Below are 11910 nucleotides of genomic sequence, written 5' to 3'. Positions count from 1 at the left end.
TAAGCCCAGGAATGTAAACGAGAACATGGTAGTCAGTGTTTCCACTGTGCTCCAGGGACACAGGCTTCAAACTGCCCCTGCATGTAGGGCATTCTCGAAACAAGTTAGATGATTCCTCTGAGGATGAACATCTTCCTAAGTGTCCTCTTTCTGTTTCAGAGGCACCTAGTGCATCTCTCTGCCCCTGTGTTGTAGTCACATGGGGTTTAAGTAACTCACTATAGCTCGGGGTTAAGAAGAAGGGGTACGGATGAAAAGATGTGGCGAGGTCACTCCATGCAAGGCCAAGTCTAGCAAACTAATGAGTTTGTAGGTGGTGTTCACACAAAGGAGAGGCAGGGGACCTGTGAACAAGGAGGTGCTGTGCTCAGGACATAGGAGGGCAAACTGACAGTAGAGGATGAGTTCACTGTTCTTCGTGGTGAGACTGCTGTCCCTATAGGGCATATATGTGGAGTTGCTAGAAAACCATAGAACAAAGAATTTTGGAGATTGAGAAAGTGTTGTAAGCTAGTTAAAGATACTGCAGGCGCAAAGCTCACACATGGAGAGCACAGAGTGAGAACAGATAGGGCTTAGACTAAATCCTGAGGAATGCACACATTTAAAGAACATAAAGGATAAGTTTGTTCTCTACATCTGTGACTCTTTCTTCTTTGCAAATATGTTCATCTGTACCATTTTTCTAGACTCCACGTGTAATGATACTGTACAATATTTGTTTTCCTCTTTCTGACTTACTTCACTCTGTATAACAATCTCTAGGTTCATCCATGTCTCTGTAAATGGCACTATTTCGTTCCTTTTTCTGGCTGAGTAATATCCCATTGTATATATGTACCACATCTTCTTTATCCATTCCTCTGTTGATGGACACTTAGGCTGCTTCCATGTCCTGGCTACCGTAAATAGAGCTGCGATGAACATCAGGGTGCATGCATCCTTTCAAATTCTGCTTTTCTCCATGTATATGCCCAGGAGTGGGATTGCTAGATCATATGGTAGCTCTATTTTTAGTTTTTTAAGGAACCTCCATAGAGTTCTCCATAGTGGCTGCACCAATTTAAATTCCCACCAACAGTAAGGTGGGTTCCCTTTTCTCCACACCCTCTCTAGCATTTACCAAGGGGGAAGGGGGAGTGGATGAATTGGGAGATTGGGACTGACTATTTATAAAATAGGTAACTAATGAGAATCTACTGTATAGCACAGGGAACTCTACTCAATGCTCTGTGGTGACCTAAATGGGAAGGAAATCTAAAAAAGAGTGGATATACGTATACATGTAACTGATGCACTTTGCTGCACAGCAGAAACTAACACATTTTAAAGCAACTACACTCCAATAAAGGTGAATAAATAAAAAACAAAATTACTATGAAAGAAAATAGAGATAAAAACCGCATAGAGAAAAATTAGCGGGATAATGCCTTAAATAACCCATAATTTTGTGTACATTTCTCTATAGATCATTTTATCAGCTCTTCTAAATTTATCAGGCAATGTTTTTCTATGGCCCTCAATTAATTCTTCAATTATTTCCTCAATGGGGAATCCCTGCTCAGCAAAACTTGTAAGGGAATAAAAAATTGGTGGGAGAATGAAACATGAATCAAGTATATCAGTTAACAAATTAAGTTCACAGCCACGACAAATGTTACTGAGGAAGCAGAGAAAAGGGGGATTAGAAGGAATTACTCAGCTGAGCGATGAGTAAGGAATTAACTCACTGAAAAGGAGGAGTATTCACTCTTCACAAACTCAGCCAGCCGACGAGGATGGGATTTGAACCCATGCGTGCAGAGCACAATGGATTAGCAGTCCATCGCCTTCACCACTCGGCCACCTCGTCACACGTGAGCCTCACTTCTTCAACCTCTTCCTGCAGTACTCCCAGGCGATTTAGAGCAATGTGTCTCATGACTCTTTTCCTGACTCACAGCCACAGTGTGAGTTAGGTGCCTCAAAGTAAATTTCACAACCACCACAAAACTGGTGTACAACACTTGGAGTGGTGAAGTTACCTGGCAAATACCTGGTGACAGGTGGAGGCTAGGGAGGCACACACCCCACCCGGACTTTCCCAGGGTCCCTGTGCCGCTGCATTCCGCATTCGAGGGACCGATTTCCCCACTCCTGATCAGAACTGCCAGGATTCCCATTTTCTAAGTGGGACCAGAATCGCTGCTCTGCGATTCCTTTCCATTTGCTTTTGTGATCTGCCCACCAGCCAAGAAAAGCCCTCATATTTTTTTAATGTTATTTTAATTGGAGTATAGATGCTTTGCAATGTGGTGTTAATTTCTGCAGTACAGGGAAGTGAATCAGCTATACGTATACACGTATCCCCTCCCTCTTGGACCTCCCTCCTCCCCTTCCACCAACATCTAGGTCGTCACAGAGCACCGAGCTGAGCTCCCTGTGCTGTACCGCAGGTTCCCACTAGCTGTCTGTGTTATACATGGTAGCGTATGTACGTTAATCCTAATCTCTCACTTCATCCCACTGGCCCCCCCCACCCCCCCAAACGTCCAGTTCTCTACATCTGTGTCGCTATTCCTGCCCTGCAAATAGGTTCGTCTGTACCAATGTTCTAGATTGCACATATATTTGTGAATATCCTCAATTGTCTTTTGTTACCTCTCTGGGGCTTAGCATTGATCAGTCTATGAAAAATCACCAACACATGAGAACGTGTTCTGGAAAACAGTAGACGAGGGAAAGAGCCCTGATGGGGAGTTACTAGCATCCCAGCACAAGAGTGGCTTAGCTTGACTACTGTCAAGCCTGAGAACGGCCCGTGGGGTGGGAAATCCTGGACGCAGGAGGCAGGTTGCAGGTGCTGGTTGTTGCTCTTTCCTAAGACCAGTAGGGAAGCCTGGCTGAACCCTTCCAGCTCTGACAACCTCTGGGATAAAGTGACCATCAAGAACGCTGGGGCCCCGGTTTGATCCCTAGCGGGGGAGCTAGGATCCTGCAAGACTCGAAGCAAGGCCAACAATACTTGGACCTACTTCACCCTGTATGACATAGGTCCAAGTACTTTTTAAATATAAGTGTTTTGTTATATGTGAATAACCTGGTTAATTGTGAAAAGGATTCAGAGAAAAAGCAACCAGACTATAAGGCTTTCATTTTACTCTTTTAATTGTTAATTTCACATGCTATACTATTACTAAACTTTGAAATGAAATATAATTTTTTTGTATTCTTATTTCTTATTTCTAAGACAACTGTCATAAAGAGACTAGGGGTAGGACGGGAATAAAACACAGACCTACTAGAGCATAGACTTGAGGATATGGGGAGGGGGAAGGGTAAGCCGTGATGAAGTGAGAGAGTGGCATGGACATATATACACTACCAAATGTAAAATAGATAGCTAGTGGGAAGCAGCCGCGTAGCACAGGGAGATCAGCTCGGTGCTTCGTGACCACCTAGAGGGGCGGGATAGGGAGGGTGGGAGGGAGACGCAAGAGGGAGGGGATATGGGGATATATGTATACGTGTAGCTGATTCACTTTGTTATACAGCAGAAACTGACACACCATTGTAAAACAGTTATACTCCAATAAAGATGTTAAAAAAAAAAAAAGTACTTGGACCACATCTAACCTATAATTTTTTTAGAACAGAGACAATATTCTCAAAGTCTAAATACCACTAAAAATAGTATATACTAGAGAGAATTTTACATATCAATTAAATATGCATTCCCATTTAATGTTATTTGATAGCTATCAAAAAAGTTTACAAAGTTTTCCACTAAAGGGATTCAGTAAAGTTGCTAAGTCATTGATTAAGGAAGAGAAAGGAAATAATGATTTAAAAGGATGAAATACTTGTCCAGGAAAATAAATACTCATATAGGTTTGCACATTCTTTAAGAATACCTCATGCACATAAAATCATCTTCTATTAAAGCCGAATAACTCCGTGTTTTAAGGTGCTTTCATTCCACTGATTGAACATATTTCAACAAATCCCAGCCCTTACGTTTCTGTTGAAGTCAGTTAGCCCCACAGTGCTGTGAGAATTTTTCATTTGGAATAATGACAAGGTTGGAGCTATGACTTAGTATATACATCACCTACCTGGCTTATTTACTTGGCGCTGGTTCACAAGACCTGTCACCCAGTTCATCTTCACGTACTTGGTCTCTTATCAGAGTACATTTTCTCTATCCACAAAGAAAGACAAAAAAACATTTCACAGAAGCTACAGTTTCATATGTTATTTTCCATTTTCAAAGCACTGAATTCACTTTCTGGGTTCCGTACATCATGTGAGTTTGATTAGAGCTTTCATCATAGGCTCAAAAAGCAGTGGGACTTCAGTTATTTCTCTCTGGATAGCAAAGCCTGTCTTGTAGCCACTATAGAAAAATACCCATGTCTGTTATGACTGACATCATTCTTTAGGATTCTCCATCCTTTGAAAGTCCTACTAAAATTTCAAACACTGACTTGTTCTTCTTTTGTTCGGAGATAAGTTTTGTTTGGATTCTGTTAATCGACTCAATGAAAATTTCTTCTTACTGTTAATATGTGATTTGTTTGCTTTGCCTTAATGTTAGTTATTTACTGGCTGGTCTTACTTTTGTTGCTTAAGAAAGTTGTTTTAATCTATGTTAAATAAGCACCTGCTTATTGGTACTCATTCTGAAACATCCTACATAGAGTTGCCCGTGAAAGTGAAGTTTGATCATGGCTGAATATCTTCAAATCAGAATGTTTGACCTCATGATTTTTTACTTTGGTTTATGTTTGACATTATTGGTTATCTTACTCATGGACTCTCATTCATGTAGCATGCTTCTAAAGATTGACAGTCACGTAAATCATTATTATTTCTTATTAGGGGCTTTAGAGGATTTCTATATCTTTGCCCCAAAAGTGAATTTCATGTGCATTTCTTAAGCTCTACTTTCAGATGAGCATGGTTTTCTACATTAATTGAAAATTTGTTTTCATTTGATCTAATAATGGACAAATAGTCCAAAACATATTTTTACTAACTTAGATGAATAAATATTGCTAATACAGGCCTTTTAAAGTTTTGTTTTGACTAGCAAAAATCATTTTCCGGGGCCAAATGCAGAATAATATTAAAATATCAAGTTAATTTCTTGCTGCGACATTTTGTGCTGTCATTCTAATTGTGAGATTATCTTTGTGTGATATTTCTTTGAAAATAATTTGTACAGTCAGTAAACACTCTGACACTGTCCATAGTAATATTTTCATTTAGATGGCAAGTGAATTCACACAATTCTATGCTTTGGTTCAGTCTCTCGAGGATATACCTACCATTTTGTAAATTTTTCCTATATTCTGTCACCAAACCAAACTGTGTGCAATTGTAAAGCAAATGTACAACGACCACAGAAAAATGTAACCCAAGAGCCAAACAGCTGTGTAAACCTAAACTGTTCAAAAAAGGGTCATTGAGAAAGTGGTGTGTTAAGAGAGTGTCTACAAAGTAGCCAGATAGTATTATTCTAGTTTAGAGCACTTTCCTGAAAATTTTATCATGTCCAGACAGAAAAGATACTTTCTCATGTCAACTAGCAGTTCTTTGCTCTTAATTGGAACTTTCATATATAAGGTACATTGTCTTTTGAATATTTGTTCATCGACATCAATAACTTTTCTCAGTCTTCCTTGTTATTTGATATTGTTATATAAAAATTTTTAAAAAGACATCACTTTTGTCAACTTCTATATCCCTGTAATAGAATGCTTGTACCACACTGACAGACAGACAATACAAGGGGATTTAGTCACACATTAACTATCAGATGCATTGCAAAAAAACCACAGTTTTCATTGTCAGTGTCAATTATTTATTATTTTGTTGCCACAGTCTTTATATACCACCACTGTGGGATTTCTTTTCCAGATTATGACCTGTTTCATGATTCAATGTCAAAGCAAACTCACAGGAGAATAATACACATGGATAAATGTAACCCTCAGTTAGAGGTTCAGTATTTTGAACGTGTTTGATCTTCCTTTCTATCCAAATATCAGTAAAGTACCCAACTGACTTTCCTTGTAGCTCTTATCAAAATATTTTGAAGTGGTTAGTTTTCTCTGCCTGCTAAAAGTATGTTTTTATACATGATATAAAGACATTTGCTTTTAGAGGTGTTGTTATTTCTATATGTTTAAGATAGTAACTTTATGTCTGGAAAGCCCAGAACAGAATTCAGGCCAGAAAAACATCACAGAGCATCATAAAGTGTGGTTGTTAATTGGCCCCTCATATACTTAGTCACCAGCGTCAATATTTTCAATGTAAAAGTGTCTGAAACTCCATCTCTACAAACCCCTTTTTATCAAATATAACTTCTGTCAAGAAGAGAAACATTCATATTTTTCAACAGAAGTTAACATGATAAAAAATCCACATATATGTGTTTCACACTTTTTTAATTCACAAATGGGTCCAGAATTGGCACTAGGACTGGAACTGATTCAAATATAAACCAAACAGGCAAAGTTTTATAGTACTTGTCTTTATTTTGTTAATTCTTTACGTAAAGTAAAAGAATTACACATTAAAACAATAAAACATTGGATTCTTATGAAGATATCACCAACTTAGGAAAATAAACCCAGACAGGATGGGTACATAAATGAGGACAGGGTAAGGATCTCAATGGGATCATGGTAAAAACAATGGAAGGGAAATGACTAATACCACAGAAATGAAGAAACAAGTATTCACAGGAGAATAGAAGCAAGAGAGAGGAAGTAGTCAAGAATTAATCCAAAAATTCTTCTCCGATTAGAATAGAGAAGAATGTAAAAGACTTTTACATCTGTTAAAACAATATATTACCAGATAAACCGAACTATTATACTATTTTTAAAGCCATCTAAAAATTGTGGATAAAGAATTCCAAGGAATAAAACACTGCATGAAATTTCCCTTTCTCGATGAGCATACAATGGAGAAAGCGTTCCTACGTGGAGAGTATAAAAGAAGTTGGGAATAGGGCATGCAAGAGTGTGAATGTTTCTCATACAAGGAAACCAGGGAAACTCTGGATGACCCTATGTCTTGGCCTGTCAGATTTAAATGCAAAGAAGATCCAGAATCAAGGAGCATTCTACTAAGTAAGAAAAGGCTGGGGGTGGGGCTGTCCAATCGTGCAGTTTTACAATGATGTAGTCTAACAATCTCATGGTTTTGATGTTTGGTGATCTCAAATGGCTTTGGTCCTACGGGGCCCTGAGCGTGAAGTCTCAAAGTCTCAGAGTCTTAAAATCTCATGAATTCATGGTCTCTTGTGCTCTTAATTTCTCAGTCCCTCCACCCTTAAGAAAAGACCTTCTGAGGCTCCAAGGCTTCAAAGTACAGGCATACTTCATTTTATTGCTCTTGGCTTTATTGCACTTTGCAGATATTGCATTTTATACATATTGAAGTTTTGTGGTAACCCTGTGTCGAGCAAATCTATCAGCATCATTTTTCCAACAGCATCTGCTCATTTTGTGTCTCTGTGTCACATTTTGGTAATTCTAGCAATATTTAAAACTTTTTCATTATTATTGTACTTACTGTGATGATCACCTGAGGCTAGTGATCTTTGATGTTACTATTGCAAAAAAATTATGACTTGCTGAAGGATGATAGTTAACATTTTTAGCAATAAAGTAGTTTTTAATTAAGGCATGTACTTTTTTTAGACATTGTCATTGCACACTTAATAGACTGGACTATAGTGTAAACATACCTTTCATATGCACTGGGAAACCAAAAAATTCATGTGACTCACTTTCTTGTGATATTCCCTTTGTTGCAGTGGTCTGGAATTGAACCTGCAATTTCTCCAAGGCATGCCTGTGTTGCAGTGTGAGGTCTAAAAGTACAAGGTATTTTCTCCTTTAAAGAGAAGCCTGAACTCATAGTTAAAGTATTTTAAAACAGAGGTGAACTGAGTCTCACCAAAGCTGTAAGTAAATTACCACCCAAATAAATGTCTGCTACTAATGAAATTATAAGCCCTTTGGCAGTGCAGAAATTTGAGAATGTGTTGAAAGCATAGATCTTAGACTCCTTGTTCCTAAACCCATAACAGAACTAAAATGATAAACCCACTCTAGTGCTGCTCAATATCTAATTATCTGGCTGGATCAAACTATCATCCTCATATCCTGGTTCTTAAGTTGCCTAACAGAGGAAAAAAAAAAAATCAGAAGAATGTGACCCCTAGATAAAAGCACAATTAGACAATATAAACAAACCCACACACAACTCAAATGGTATAATCATCAATAAAGAATTTTAACATGTCTATGAAATATAACTTTAAATTAACATAAAAATAGATATATTAAGCTAAGGGCTGAATTTCAGAAGAGATTTGGAAAATAAAAGGAGAACCAATTTAAAATTCTGAAATTGAGAAATATACCTGAAACTTTAAAAAAACCACAGGAAGGGATTAACAGCAGAATAAATACAACATGAGACCAGCCAATAGAAAGGCTTAACGTGAAGAACAGAGAAAAAGAAATTGAAATAAAATGAACAGAGTCTCTGTGACTTTTGAAACAGTATCCAACAGTCAAACATATAATTGAAATAGTAGATAGATAAGAGATAATGGGGCAGAAAAATATTTGATGAAATATTAATTTTTTTTCAAATTTGATGAAAAATTGCAATGTACTAGTATAGCAAACTACTAGCAGAATAAGTATAAGGAATATCATCCCTCAGCAAATCAGAGTCAAACTGCTGAAACCAGAGATTAAAACAAACAAAAAAAAGTCTTAAATACAGAAAAAAAAAAAAAGCATTCCACAAAGTGGAAAAATGATAAGCAAGATAGCATATTTCAAATGAGAAACAACAGACACAGAAGAAAATAGAACAAGTTTAAAGTGCTTAAAGGAAAAATACAAGAAAAGAAAAACCTGTCAATCTGGAATTCCATATCCAGCAAACATATATTTCAAGAGACAGCTATCTTACCAAGATGAAGTATCAGAAATTAGATTTCTCTTCCTGCCTGAATCATCAGAAACACTGGGTAAAATATGATTCAAAAATAGAGTATATGGCACAATGAGCATCAAGTAATTTTATATCAGGAAAGGAAGGGTCATGATCCCTGGGAGATGGGAAACAAATGAAATGAGCTTCTGATTGCCTCAGCTTACTGAGTGGAGAAGGTTTACAAGGACAAGCACAGGGAAGGGTATCCCTGGAAGAACCTGTCCCCACCCGGTGTTGAGAAGATAAAGTTCATGTTGCTGTCCGGGTCAAAACTCGTAACAATATATAACAATATATAGGCAATTTATAACATACATAGAGGAAAATACATGACAATTATAGCACAAAATATACAAGGAGCTAAATGGAGTTATATTGTTTTATAGGAAAAAAAAATAAAATAAACCTAACCATAATAATTATTAATTTAAAAGCAAATATTCTGAACTTTCCAATTAAAAGGAAAACATCAGCAGACAGTATGTAAAACATGACTCAACTAGATGGTATTCACAAGAGATATATGTTAAAGGCATCCAAACAGATTGATAGAAAGAAGGTGCATTTGAAAATGCTAAGGATAAGAAAGATAGTGGAGCACTATTAAAATGTTATAAAACAGGATGAAAGAGAAGAGTCTTATAAGAGAAAAGGTGTGTCCTTTTAATAATGATAATAGTTGATTCCTCAGGAAGACTTGACAATCTTAATGCTGTAAACACTAAATGACAGACCTTAAATATGCATAAAGCAAAAATTGACAGAAATAAAAGGGAAAAAAGATAAGTCTATAATCTTGGTTAGAAGTTTACAACCAAGTTGTAAACTTGGTTGCTGTAAGTGACAATAAGAAGACAAATTAAAAAAATAAGGATACAGATGACAAACCAACCTGAGTTAACTGGCACTTATAGAACGTTACACAAAACAAATACAGAATAGACCTTCTCAAGTGCATGTGGAATAATCACCATATTTGGGGCATTAAAACAAGTCTTAATACATTTAAAAATAAAAATAAATACACAGCAGGATCTCTAAACACAATTTTGATTTAAAAAACAATAGCAATAAAGTATCTGAAAAACTTCCAAGTAATTAAAAATTAAACAACACACTTCTAAATCAAAGAAAAAATTACAAAGAAATTTTTGAAAAAATGAAACTAAATATCATGAAAATACAATGTATCAAAATGTGTGAGAGTCAGCTAAAGTAGATTAAAGAAGATTTTATACCTTGAAATACATATATTATTATTAAAAAAAGAAATTATTGAAATCAATGCTCTGTGTTTAAACCAGAAAAATCTATATAAAGAAGAGCAAATTAGAAAAATATAGTAAGTGGAATAAAGAAATTTTAGAAGGCAAATGGAGAGATCAACACAACAAAAATAAATAAGAGAAGAAAATCAAAGAAGCCAAAATCTGTTTTTAAGTGGATTAATAAAATTTTTAAACACATAGCTAATATGACAAAAAGAGAAAACATACTATCAATATCAGTAATGAAAAATGTGACACCACTATTGATCCTAGAGGTGCTTTAGGATTTAAAGAAGATATTATAAATACTTTAATGCTAATAAATATGGCAATTTAGATGAAATGGATAAATCATTTGAAGAAAACACATACCATAACCAATACAAAAAAATCTAAGTAACTATATATCTTTTCTAAATATGAACCTGAAAATATGAATTTAAAAATATATCAAAAAGTAAAAGACTCATGTGGCTTCAACAATAAATTCTAGCCTGACTTTCAGGAATCCTTATTCTACACAAAAATCTTTATTTTACACAAAATTTTTCTGAAAATGTCCTTCTCAATTTATGAGGCTTTCTAATCCCAATGATCAAAATCAATAAATCCATTAAAAGGGAAGAAATTCATAGACCGGTATTATTCCGGAACAAAAAAATGCAAAAATCTGCAATACTGTTTTAGCAAGTTGAATACAGAAATATATAAATATTATGCCACATTATGACCAAAATTAGTTTATCACATCAATGAAAGTTTGTTTTTTACATTTAAAAATAAGCAAATGTGGACTTCCCCTACCAGAAAGGCCTGTGAGGAGCTCCACAGACCCATTCCCTACAGAACCAACTATAACTAGTCAAGATTATTTTTAGTGTGTAGAAATTATCACAGAGCCAAATAAGAAACATTGATTCAAGAAAATCTATTAAATGTCAGTAATAACAGCAAAGCCTCTGGCACCTGAGCCAAATCTAGTCCTCCCTGTCTCTCATGACAGGGACTCCACTCTGGGAGTGCATGGCTGAGAAGACAAGACTCCCTCTCCTCTCAGCCCAAGTCAAGGGATATGGCATCTCAGTGGAAAGGACAAACATTTCTTATCTCCTCCAGCTCTATGTTGGAGAGGTGAAATTCCTAATAAGGGTGATGAAGTGGTTGAGGGCTCCCTGCCACCCATCCCCCACTCATAGCATGGAGGCAACACCTGGTTTGTCAGGCAAGAATGCTGTAGCTTCAATAACCCTTGCCCGCTGTCAGGCAGAGGTTCCGTACCAATAGAGGCAAGAAAAGAAGACCAAAGACTATTGTCATCTGCTTGTAAAACAGGAGTGTTCTACCTGCCCTTAGCTGTGGAACAGTTACTCAGAGGTTTTGCTGAGAGTAAGAGGAAGTCCATAGGAACAAAGAACTCTGATTCTCTCCATAAATAAAATAAATTTACTTGGAAAAGTGTGTGGGAAATATTGTGATACATGCAAAGAAAGAGGAAAGTATGACCCATACACAGGGATAAAAAAGCAGATAACGGAAACTGCTCACCGGCCCAGATGGTGGGTTAACAAAGACTACCATGTATCCATTATGAATAAATTCAGAAAACTAAATGAAACATTACATTAAAAAG

At 36.4% G+C, this 11910-nt stretch overlaps 1 non-coding gene across 1 annotated transcript; it reads right to left on the bottom strand.

The window, feature by feature from the left end:
* Positions 1 to 1770: 1770 nt before the first annotated feature.
* TRNAS-GCU (transfer RNA serine (anticodon GCU)) lies at positions 1771 to 1852 on the bottom strand. Its single transcript has one exon. It is a non-coding gene; the product is annotated as a tRNA-Ser (tRNA).
* Positions 1853 to 11910: the final 10058 nt, after the last annotated feature.

The sequence above is a fragment of the Physeter macrocephalus genome, chromosome 7 (genome assembly GCF_002837175.3).
Source record: "Physeter macrocephalus isolate SW-GA chromosome 7, ASM283717v5, whole genome shotgun sequence".
NCBI classification, from domain to species: domain Eukaryota; kingdom Metazoa; phylum Chordata; class Mammalia; order Artiodactyla; family Physeteridae; genus Physeter; species Physeter macrocephalus.
This window is presented reverse-complemented; position numbering and strand designations above follow the sequence as displayed.